Genomic DNA, 10935 nt, shown 5'->3' with positions numbered 1-10935 from the left:
TTTTGAAAGTATCTTGTCTCCTCATTGGTCATTTTGGTCAGGTGCCAGCGAGGTTATCCTAGCTTCTTAACCCTTTACAGGTGAGAGGATTTTTCCTCTGGCCAGGAGGGATTTTAAAGGGGTTTACCCTTCCCTTTATATTTATGACAGGCCATATGCCCACAACTTGCTGCAGAAAGAAACTGAGAGCCACAGAATTTAAGCCCTAAGGGCCTGCAGTATATCACAGATCACTACATTTCACCCAGTGCCCTTATACCGAGTTAGACTAAAGTACCTCAGTCTTCGTAAGACTAAACTGTTGGGCCCTACAGGGAGAAAACGGGCAAGACCGACGAGCCAGCCATGTCCAAAGCCCCTGTGATGACCGGGAACTGACTAGCTGAGGCATGCCCAGATGATCTCAGCAGGCAATCCATGCCCCATCCTGCAGAGGATGCTAAAAATGCCAAGGTCCTTGCCAATCTGACCTGGGGGGGGGGAATTCCTTCCTGACCCCAAATCTGGTGATTGGTGGGGCACTGAGCAGGTGAGTTAGACCCACTGGCCAGGCAGCTAGAGAGAGGATTCTCTGGACCACCAGAGAGCACCGGCCCTGTGTCCCATCTCTGGCTGTGGCCGAGCTCTGACGCTTCAAAGGCAGAAAAAGAACCCAGAATACCTCTATGACCTGGGCCCTGACCCTTCAGTGCTGCTGGGGAGGCGGTGGTGAGGGAGGGAGGCAAGTGAATGGAGTCAGGTAGATAGGTGGGTGGGCAGGGTCAGCTGTTGGAGAAGAAGGAGAAGTTGCAGGTGGCAGAAGAAGGTCTCTGAGAACACAGGTCCTTACACACAGGTCTCCTGACAGAATCAAAACCAAGCACTGCATGCTGGGACCTGCGCCCGGAGGCGGACAGAGCACGGCCTGCTGGGAGCTGCCTGGCCTGGCCCTGGCCTTACCTCGGCGCTATCGTGTTTGAAGACTTCAGGGGTTTGCCGCATGATGCTGGTGACCTCCTCGTGGATATCCATCAGCTTCTGCTGCACCCAGGCACGGTGCTCCTTCTGGTCCTCCTCAAACTCCAAGTCGTTGTAGACCCGCTTGCCGGTGATCCGCACCAGCAGTGCCTCGCTGATCTGCTGGGCACTGCGAGCGATGGCCAGGGCGGCTGCCTTGTATTCGTTCACAATGGTCTGCACCTGAGGGCCAGTGGCCGCAAGGCAGGCTCAGGGGAGGCAGCACTCTGATCAGGCACCTTAGGGCCCCAGGGTTTGACCGAGGTGAAACTGACCAGCTACGGCTCCACCTGGGCGAGGCAGGCATGAGGCTGAGGGGTGGGAGGCTCTCCCTTTGCTCCCCACCTGGATCCTGGGGGCAGAGAGGGTTCCCTGTCTCTACCTCTTCCTCACTCCCTAACCGGGAGGTGTTGTCTGCCAGGCTGGGTTCTCTGCTCCCTACCTCCAGAGACGCGTATTAAGCAGAGAACACCCATGTTCGGACTTTCTCCCACTACACCTAAGCCTAGGCAGACTGAGCAGAGTACAGATCAATGGGATGCCGGCAGCTGGAGACCCCTTAACCATCTGCTAATTGAGATCTCTGTGGAGGAAGAATGGAGCCTTGGGGCCGGCTAGTCGGGCGTGGGGGCCACGGAGGTCAGAGGAAAGCTCACCTTGCTCGCGTGCAGTCGGCACTCACTGATGAAGGCAGCACTGGCCCCTTTCAGAGACCAGTGCAGCTTCTTCAAGCCGGGCTGGATCTTCCTGTCCAGGTATCGGATCTGCTCCTTGAACAAGGCCCTCTCCTCTGGGGACAGCATAGCAATGATCCTAAGGGGGCAAGGAGGGCAAGATGAGTCAGGCTTCCAGCCCCGTCAGCAATTCAGATCTATGCAGTGCATTCCTCCCACCAACCCACAGAACGGGCCTGTCTCCAGACAGGTCAACGGTGAGTCCCCAAAAAGGATACAAGGCTGGGAAAACAGGTCGACAAAGCAAGGCGCAGAGACGTGGCCATGCTCGGTCTGTAAAAGGGATGGGTGTGGCACATGCTGGTGCGATCAGTCTGGCTCCATGGATTGGGCCCTTGATAGGTACGTGCAGCAGGGTCTCCTCCCCACCCGCTGGCTATTGCAACTCTGGACTACACACACACACTCACACACACACCCCTACCTCTGCTGATGCCCCTCAGTCCCCACTCACAGCCCCTTGCTGTCCCAGCCCTGCACTCCCCAAACACGGCTAGGTCATTAGCTGACTGCTTGGAGAACAAGTGAAATCCGAAGATAAAATTCACACTGGACATTCAGCTCTTTCAGACCAGCGCGATAAAGAAACCAACGCACGCACAAACAACCTTAGGGCAACCAAAAGCAATTGACGGGTGAGCAGCAGGGCTGAGTCAGAACTGCGCTGGAGGTGCCCTCTTTCAGAGGGGATGCAAAATGAGAGTTGTGACCCTGGAGTTCTCCCTACTCAAGCTCCCCGCCCACCTCCTCTCGCCCTGCTTGTTCCCCTCTACATCACTGGACTCTCAAGGGGTAACAGAAGAAACTGAGGAAGGTGGAGGCTGCGTGACCCCTATATAACTACAGCCCCAATTGAGATGCCCCAAGAAAGCGTTCTTGAGGTCCCAGCCGTCTCTACTCACTAGGGAGTTCCAACTCTGTGCAGAGCCCAGCACAGAAGCGGGAATATGTAGAGGGCACTGGGTAGAAAAGTGATGTCCTGGCCAAATGCCATCCTCGGTGACTCCTACTGTAATTTCAGCCGGCCAAGGGCTTCTCCTTTGCGTCCTGTTTTAAACTGCTGAGCAGCAATACTGTTGAACAGCGGTTGTGTCCCACGCCAGGGGCAGCTGCATGTCAGTGCTGGGTTAGCTACCCCTGTGCAACACTGGTGTGTGGCTGGCAAACTCCTGCAATGCTCCACCCCAAGGGAAACTGCCTTTCCATGGTGTGTTAAGCGATCATTGCAAGTCTATAGCTTGTAAAGTGCTTTGAGATCCTTCAAAATGAGAAATAGAAGCAGGAGGTATTTCTACAATCAGTTCCTGTGTACCCACCAGAGCGACGTGCTGGGGCTGGTGCAGCCCGTGATTGTATGACTAACCCCTAATGCAGGGCAGAGAGACATGAGCCATGAGGTGTTTGCCAGACAGAAGAGAGGTGAGCCCCAGAATGCCGAGCCCTGGGCTGGGCAGGTAGAAAAGGCAGAGGTGATTTTCAGACCTAGATTTGGCAGTTGCAAGCCTGCACATACTGGAAGTTTTGTGATTGATGCTGGAAATGCTGTTTTGTTGTTACACAACGTAGAATTAAACCTGTCAAAGGAACTCACTGACAGAGAATGTTATTGAGGCAAAGAGTCAAAAACAGATGAGGTAGTTAGATGAATAAAAACAACATCTGCCACGACAATTGCTTGGGCAGAAATTCCAAGTCTTCAAGATACCGGGAGGAAGGGGGTCCCCGGCGGAGCGTCAGGATGGCTTCAAACATACATGTGTCTGTGCCCACGCACGCACTCCCCCAAGCAACACAGGATAGTGCTGGCCTGAAACGGGGGTGGCATGTTACTCCTGGAAGCAGTAGGTGTTGGCCCCTGTCGGAGGCAGGGATATCCGACGAGATGAACCATTTGTCTGGGTCGGTGCTGTGTGAAGGCAGGGATAGCACACTACACGGACCAGTGATCTGACCCGATGCATCAGGAAGGCAGGGCTACTGGGCGAGATGGGTACATTGGTCTAACTAGTGCCCAGGAGTCGGCTGGGTTGTCAGTCCTGCCCTCTCTCTCTGACAGGCAGACTTTGGGGTGAAGGAGCTTTCTTATGTCTCTCCAAGAGCCACTCTGCAGCTGACTGTGGGGCAGTGCTAACAGGCCCCCAAGGAGAGCTCTGTCCCATTCGACAGAGATAGAAAGGGCCCCTGACATGGCGGCATGAGACAGGGAGAGATGGGTGCTGGAACAGTGTCTTGCCATGGATGTGGGATACTCACCTTTAGGGGTCTGTCGATGCGCCGGTGCAGAGCCCGCAGCCAGTGCGCCAGGCCCGCATAATGGCACATGTGTGCCGGCAGGAATGGCAGCTTCTTGCTCAGCTCTTTGTTGACCAGGGCGAGCTCTCTGTTGAACAGCATGTAGACATCCACGGCTTTCTTGTCAAAGGTGCGCTTGATGGCCTAGGGGAGGAAAGAGGCCAGCTGAGCCCATGCAATGCAGCAGCTGCACCAGCAACCCACTGCCCATCCAGGGGCTGGTCTCCCCACTTCATCTGGGGGATGCACTCGTTGGCATAACCTGGGGGCTGTCAACACCCCCGTACTGCCCAGCTAACCCTTCCACAGCTCACAACAACCCACGCAGGGCAGCATGGCATGATGTGACGACGTTGCATGCGTTGCGGGGAAGGAGCATCTGCCAGTTCTCCACACATCGCCGCCAGAATGGGGCACTGTAACGAAATCTACCTGGAGCGGCAGGGACGATCAGACACTCTGAAAACTCCAGCTGATGCAGAAGGCTGCGTTCCCACCTCCACCCAGGGCTGTCTACCTCCTTGGTGGGGCTCCCCACTGTCACATAGGGCTGTGTACCGCCCGTGCAGCTCCCCACAGCACACTGGGCTGAACGCTACTGTGCTTTCGGTGTGGGGAGTGTCTGATGCCAGGCACTGAGCTGTTAACGATCACTACACAGCACCTGCTACTTGTCTCAGGCACGGTACAAAACGCTGAGCACCAAACTGCTCTGTCGTGGAAACAGATGGATTTGTCCTGGTGCACCTGAGAGCAGCCGTTGGCTCGAAGTAAATGAACACCAATAATTGTGAGGCTGAGATGCAGCCTCCTCTCACAACGATGCCAGGGTGCCAATGCTGCAGTGAGAGTATCATCCCGCAGGGCAACGCCAGGCCATGTCCTAGTCCTGTCACTGCGAAGGGGGAATCACTTGCCACTTCCACGTACCTCCAGGAGGTCTTTGCAGCGCTGAACAAAGGCATCCACTTGGGCAAAGATGCTAGTCTGGTCCAGGACCCAGCCTTTCCCGGAGAGCCTGTTAGAAGTGCGGAAGGAGAAAATATTTGTCGTGCCCAACGGCCGCCTCAGAGGCAGGCACTGAGAGGGGGAGTAGACTCTCCTAGGTGGGCATGTTAGCTCCGTTGCTTCGCAGAGTCAGCCGCATGTTTATCGTCCAGGCCTTGCAGAAAAGGTAGAGCACCGCTCTGGGGACAGAAGGGAGTGCCCTGCTGGCACAAGGGATAGGAACGTCACCCAGAGATTCCTTGCTCACAGACCTCAGGTTCTGGGGTCTCGGACATGAATCCCAGGACAGGATTTCACAAATGCACGTTATTTGAATTGAGGATCAGCCCCCAAAGGGCACATCAAGCCTGCAGACCCTCTCTCTGCTCCCTCTCCCAAGAGAGCCCCAGGAAAGGCTGGAAGAGCTCACAGCCTTTGAGATGCCCCAGAATCTCTTCCCACTGACAGGGAGACAGGGCTGTAGGAAGACACGGGGGGATTATCCTATCCAGGAGCTCTGGGGAGATCACAGACCCTGAGAGCAAAGCTCAAGTACATAATCCTCACTCAGCTGTATTTGCCTGGCTTGCGCGTTAATGTCTTTGTCTTATAAAATATTGATCCAGCTCTACAAATCTGAATCTGAAGCAGACAAGTAACACTTAGACTTAATTGTCAAGGACCAGGCACCCACTTAAACCTGACATCCCTAATTATAATGATAGATTATGGTTTTTACAGCTCAGGAGAATCAGGGAAGGGAGGCTGGAGCCAGGCAGAAGGGACTGGCTGGTTTAGGGGACTGGGACACAGGGCCTTTCCCATCCGGCTCACTAGTTCCACTCATTCCCATCTACCAGCCACTGAGCGTGTTTCAGTTTGTCCCTAGTGGGCTGTATGTCTCTGGCCCACCTTTTGACAGTCTGGGAAAAGGTACCAAGGTGAGCTATATCGCATCCCTGCTCTAACCAAGTAGACCCTCTCAGAGCTAGGAATAGAACCGGGAGTCCTGGCTCCCAGCCCCCCCCCTTGCTCTGACCCACTAGCCCCCCACCTTTCGGAAGAGGGCTGTGATTCTCTCTCTGGTATTGTAGTATGGGGAGTTGATCCATATGATGCGGACCAGGCTGATGAGGTGGGGAAGCTTGTCAGGGATGTCTTTGGGCTGCAGTGTGGACAGCTCCTGGAACGGCTCTTTCAGGATGGAAAGGAATCGGAGGTTCGATTGCGCTTGCTCAGACCCGTCCTGCAAAGCAATCACCAGGGGGAGAGAAGAAACTCAGACCCCAAAGTGAAAATCCAAGGGCTCATCTCATCCGGGTTTCTAGCAGGCAGTCTAATCCTGAGGAACAAGGTGACTCAGAGTCTATTAGGCTCCCTCTGAAAGCAGGACGCTCGGCCTGCAGGGCTCCAAGGCCCAGGTTAGACTCTCAAGGCCTTTTCGGTTCCTGCACCAAAGTAAAACTGCATTCCCTTACCGGGAATGCTCGAGGGGCATCGGCAGAGCCCCGGACTGGAACAGTAGCACTGCATGTACATGTAACCCCTTGGGGTTTAGAGGGCATGGCCCCTTTAAATCTTTTTCCTACTGGGGAGGGGGAGCAGTGAGAGAAAGGAGGGAACTTGGGGGTGTGGCTCTGGGGGGAGGGGGGAAGAAGGGCTGCAGCAGGGAGGCCCTGGACAAAGTGAAGGAGAGAGAACCTGCCTGAAGCCGGGGAAGGACAGGGTGAGCCAGGAGGAGCACTGTGCCGGGGGGGGAATCGCCTGAGGAGGACAGGCCGGAGCTGGACCCAGTACCACTGCAGCCCAGAGCTGCACGGGGCCGTGAGTACTGGGGCTTGTGACTCTGCATTGGGAATAAGGAGGAAGGCTGCTAGTTAGTTAAGTGGGGAGGCTGTCGCTCTGTGTAGCTTTGCAGAGAGCGGCGGAAGAGGGCACCGAAGGGGTTTGTTGGGGAAAGTTCACTGGCACCGAAGACGACCAGGAGCACCCAAGACTCAGCACTGGACTGAAACGTTGCTCAGGACTCCCGACCTCTGCGTGCAGACATGTTGCTAGGATGTGATCAGTTGCATCACAGAGCCTAAAAAATCCATTGTTGCATTGGCCGGGAATCGAACCCGGGCCTCCCGCGTGGCAGGCGAGAATTCTACCACTGAACCACCAATGCAGCTGACCTGTTAGGGCAGATATGCTCTTCCCCTTCCTGTGTAGGTGGCTCCCATCTCTGTTTAGCATCCTTCTTCCTGGAACAGCATCCTGTGGTCAAGGGAGCCGAAGCCGAAGCCCTCCTCCTGGCAACACCATCCTCGCAGCCAGGCATTCACCTCCAGGATGCATCTGTCTCTGCCGAGGCCCCTAGCCTTGACTGGAAGGACTGAAGAGACCAGTACCTGTGCTCCCAACTCCCTCACCCTTGGACGAGTAGCCCACATGGATGAGTAGCATGGGGTAGTAGTCAGACGGCCGGATGATCCTCGACAATCCCTCACATCTCGGATATGGGCCCCTGGCTGGCAGCATACCTCCCGGGATGCCATGTCAGGGCGACAGATGGGTGCCTCCGTCCCCTTCAGAGAGAGTCTCCAATGACCACTACCCTACGTTCCCTCCTGGGAGTGGTGGCTGTGATCCTCCCAGCCTTGGGGGTACATGGCTTCTACTCTTCAACCTTTGGGGGTGATTCCTCACTCGTTGCCAAGGCAGCATAACTATTCTCCGTCACCATGGTGGGTGGGTAGGGAGTAGGGGGAGAGCACTGCCTACTGCCAGAAGTAACCAGCAGCCAGTGTCCTCCCTGTGACAGAGCCATGTCCTCCTCCTCTGGTGGTATGACAGCAGTCCTCTCTAGCTGGATAGTGTCCTCAGCCTTGGATGTCTCCACATGAATACTCTCAAGGAATTCCTCGTAGGTACGGATGCTCCTCAGCCTAGCCACCTCCTCCTGTAGCTCTCCCACCTGCTTTCTGAGCGATTTCACCAGCAGGTACCTTTCACACTGGATGGTCCCCCCCACTCTAGCTTCCCGTGAGTGGGAAATGCAGGCCACAGTCTCTGCAAACCCACACCATCATCTGGGCAGAGGCATCCATGGTTAGGGTCTCTGTTTGGATACAGCTGCAGGCAAGGCCTGGTGCAAGGATGTTTCGTGCCCTAGGTGAAACTTCCACCTCGTGCCCCCCTCCCCCCCCGGGGAGCCCTGCGGCAGCTCCCCGCTCCCCCCTCCATCCTGAGATGTGCCCCCCGGCAGCTTCCCAACCCCCCCCAGCCTGGGGAGCCGTATGCCAGCTCCCCACCCCAGCTCATCTCTACTCCGCCTCCTCCCCGAGCACGCCGCTGCCGCCCCACCTCTCCCGCCTCCCAGGCTTGCGGTGCCAATCAGCTGTTTGGCGCCGCAAGCCTGGGAGGGAGAGAAGCAGAGCAGAGGTGAGCTGGGGAGTGGTTCCCCTGTGCGCTGTCCCCCCCTGCTACTTGCTCCAGGCGGCCCTCTCCATGCCCCCCTGCCCCAGCTCACCTCCGCTCCACCACCTCCCCGGAGCGCGCTTTTGGCTGCCCCCAACAAGTTGGTACCCTAGGCGGCTGCCTAGTTGCCTAGTGGTTGCACTGGCCCTGGGCGCAGGTGGAGGAGACGGGGCCCTTCCTAACCATCACGGTAATGTTACGACTCCCTCCTGCCAAAACTCCCTCTCTCAAACTCCCCTGCTCGCTAGCTCCCACGGGTTGCTTAGCCTCTGGCCTTTAAGGCCTTCCCTCCTAGGTCAGCCCTACCCCCTTGTTAATCGCACAGGGGGAGGGTGAGCACGAGGCTGATCAAGGGAACAACGGCTCAAACTGTCCCCAAACATACAATCCCAATTAGAAAAGGAATACTTGTGGCACCTTAGAGACTAACAAATTTGACCCTGTAACTGAAATAACCTGAAAGAAAAAGAAAAACACAAACAGCCAAACAAAGGTGTGTGTGGGGGGGTGCAACCAAAAATTATAACTCAAAGGTGGGGGGCTCAGCTCAAAAAGTTTGAAAACAGCTCAGGGGGCAGGGAGGGGGTAGCTAGGGGCTTTGTGTGGGCAGGAGGTAGCTCAGGGTGCAGGGAGGGAGTGGGTAGGGGCTGTGTGTGGGTGGGGTAGCTGGGTCTGTGTGCAGGCAGGGGCTGTGTGCCAGGAGGGCTCCTCTGCAGTCCCTGTTTCCTTGAGGGCTCTGCCAGCCACGGACCTGGGTCCCCCGTCCAGGTAGCTCTAAAGGCGGGGCTGGGAGCTATGGAACAGCTTCAACCCCCTACAGCAGCAGAAGACCAGGGAACCCCCCTCTGGCTTCCTGCCTCCGACCTGGCCAGGGGGTGGGGAGAGAAGGAGGTGCGGGGGGGGTGGAGCTGCCCCAAGACTGCCCTGCTCCTGCCCTGTAGATTGGGGGGGAGCAACGCCCCCTGTGCCCCCCAACTCTGCCCATGGGCTATCAGCTTCTGCCCTGTGGGGAGTACTGGGGCTCGGGGCTCTGGAATTCAGCCTGCTGTTCCTGGCTTTAGCCCCGTGGGGGGTGCTGAGGATAGGGGCTTCAACACCCCAGCTCCTGGCTTCAGCCCCATGGGAAGTGTTGGGGCTTGGGCTCTGGGTTTTAGCTGCAGGGCCCCACAGCCCCCCTGTTGAGAACTGCTGCTCTAGGAGCATTCCCTGTGTTTTATTGGAAGCCACCAGAATCAAACCACAGCTGCAGCAAGTATTCAGAGCTAGGCCTTGCATAGGAAAGCGGAGTCTGAATGAGTCCTCCCCTGGCATCTTGATGAGCTGTGGAAGAGGATTTCAGGAGCTGATCTCACAGCCACCCTGCCTAGGTGCTCAGCATGATGGGACTGCTTGCCCAAATGATCACTTTTGGCTGGTGCTGGATCCCCAGTTTCCCTCTTGTTGGGGCAGGAGTAATAAAGGGTTGTTAACCTTGTTGTGTGAATCGAGGCAGCAGAACTGTACAGTAATTCCTCCCTCAACGTGGTAGTTACGTTCCTGAAACATGCTACGTTAAGCAAAATGATGTTAAGTGAATCCAATTTCCCCAAAAGAGTTAATGTAAATGGCGGGTGGGGGGAGGGTGTTAGGCTCCAGGGACATTTTTTTCGCTTGGTTGGGGTGGTGGAAGGAGGGGTTGGGCTATTTCCCCGGATGCCTCGCTGCTAAATGATGAACTAGCGCTGGGCTGAGCCCTCGGGGGTGAACACGGCGTTGTTAATGTAGTCCCCCACTCTACAAGGCGGCACCCATGGAGGGAGGAGACGCAGCATGGCAGAGACACACAACAAACCCAACTGTGGCTTGCCTCGGGCGCTCTGTGCCGGCAACGTGTGTGTGAGACACACACCGTGTGTGTGACAAAGACACACGTGTGTGTGTGTGTGCATGAGTGACACCCACCGTGAGAGTGACAAAGACACATATTGTGTGTGCATGAGTGACACCCACTGTGAGAGTGACAAAGACACACTCTGTGTGTACCTGAGTGACACCCACTGTGAGAGTGACAAAGACACACTCTGTGTGTACCTGAGTGACACCAACTGTGAGAGTGACAAAGACACACTCTGTGTGTGCATGAGTGACACCCACTGTGAGAGTGACAAAGACACACTCTGTGTGTACCTGAGTGACACCCACTGTGAGAGTGACAAAGACACACTCTGTGTGTACCTGAGTGACACCCACTGTGAGAGTGACAAAGACACACTCTGTGTGTACCTGAGTGACACCCACTGTGAGAGTGACAAAGACACACTCTGTGTGTGCATGAGTGACACCCACTGTGAGAGTGACAAAGACACACTCTGTGTGTGCATGAGAGAGACACCCCCCCCCCCATGGGTGTCAGAGAGAGAGAGACGAGCATTGCCTCTTTAAGGACGAGGGCCCCACTCTCAGGACTTGCCCTTTTCAGTAGGTC

At 56.0% G+C, this 10935-nt stretch overlaps 1 non-coding gene across 1 annotated transcript; it reads right to left on the bottom strand.

Annotated features, from left to right (window-relative positions):
• Window positions 1-7108: 7108 nt before the first annotated feature.
• On the bottom strand, window positions 7109-7179 carry TRNAG-GCC (transfer RNA glycine (anticodon GCC)). Its single transcript has one exon. It is a non-coding gene; the product is annotated as a tRNA-Gly (tRNA).
• Between the last annotated feature and the right edge of the window lie 3756 nt (window positions 7180-10935).

The sequence above is a fragment of the Eretmochelys imbricata genome, chromosome 28 (genome assembly GCF_965152235.1).
Source record: "Eretmochelys imbricata isolate rEreImb1 chromosome 28, rEreImb1.hap1, whole genome shotgun sequence".
NCBI lineage: Eukaryota > Metazoa > Chordata > Testudines > Cheloniidae > Eretmochelys > Eretmochelys imbricata.
This window is presented reverse-complemented; position numbering and strand designations above follow the sequence as displayed.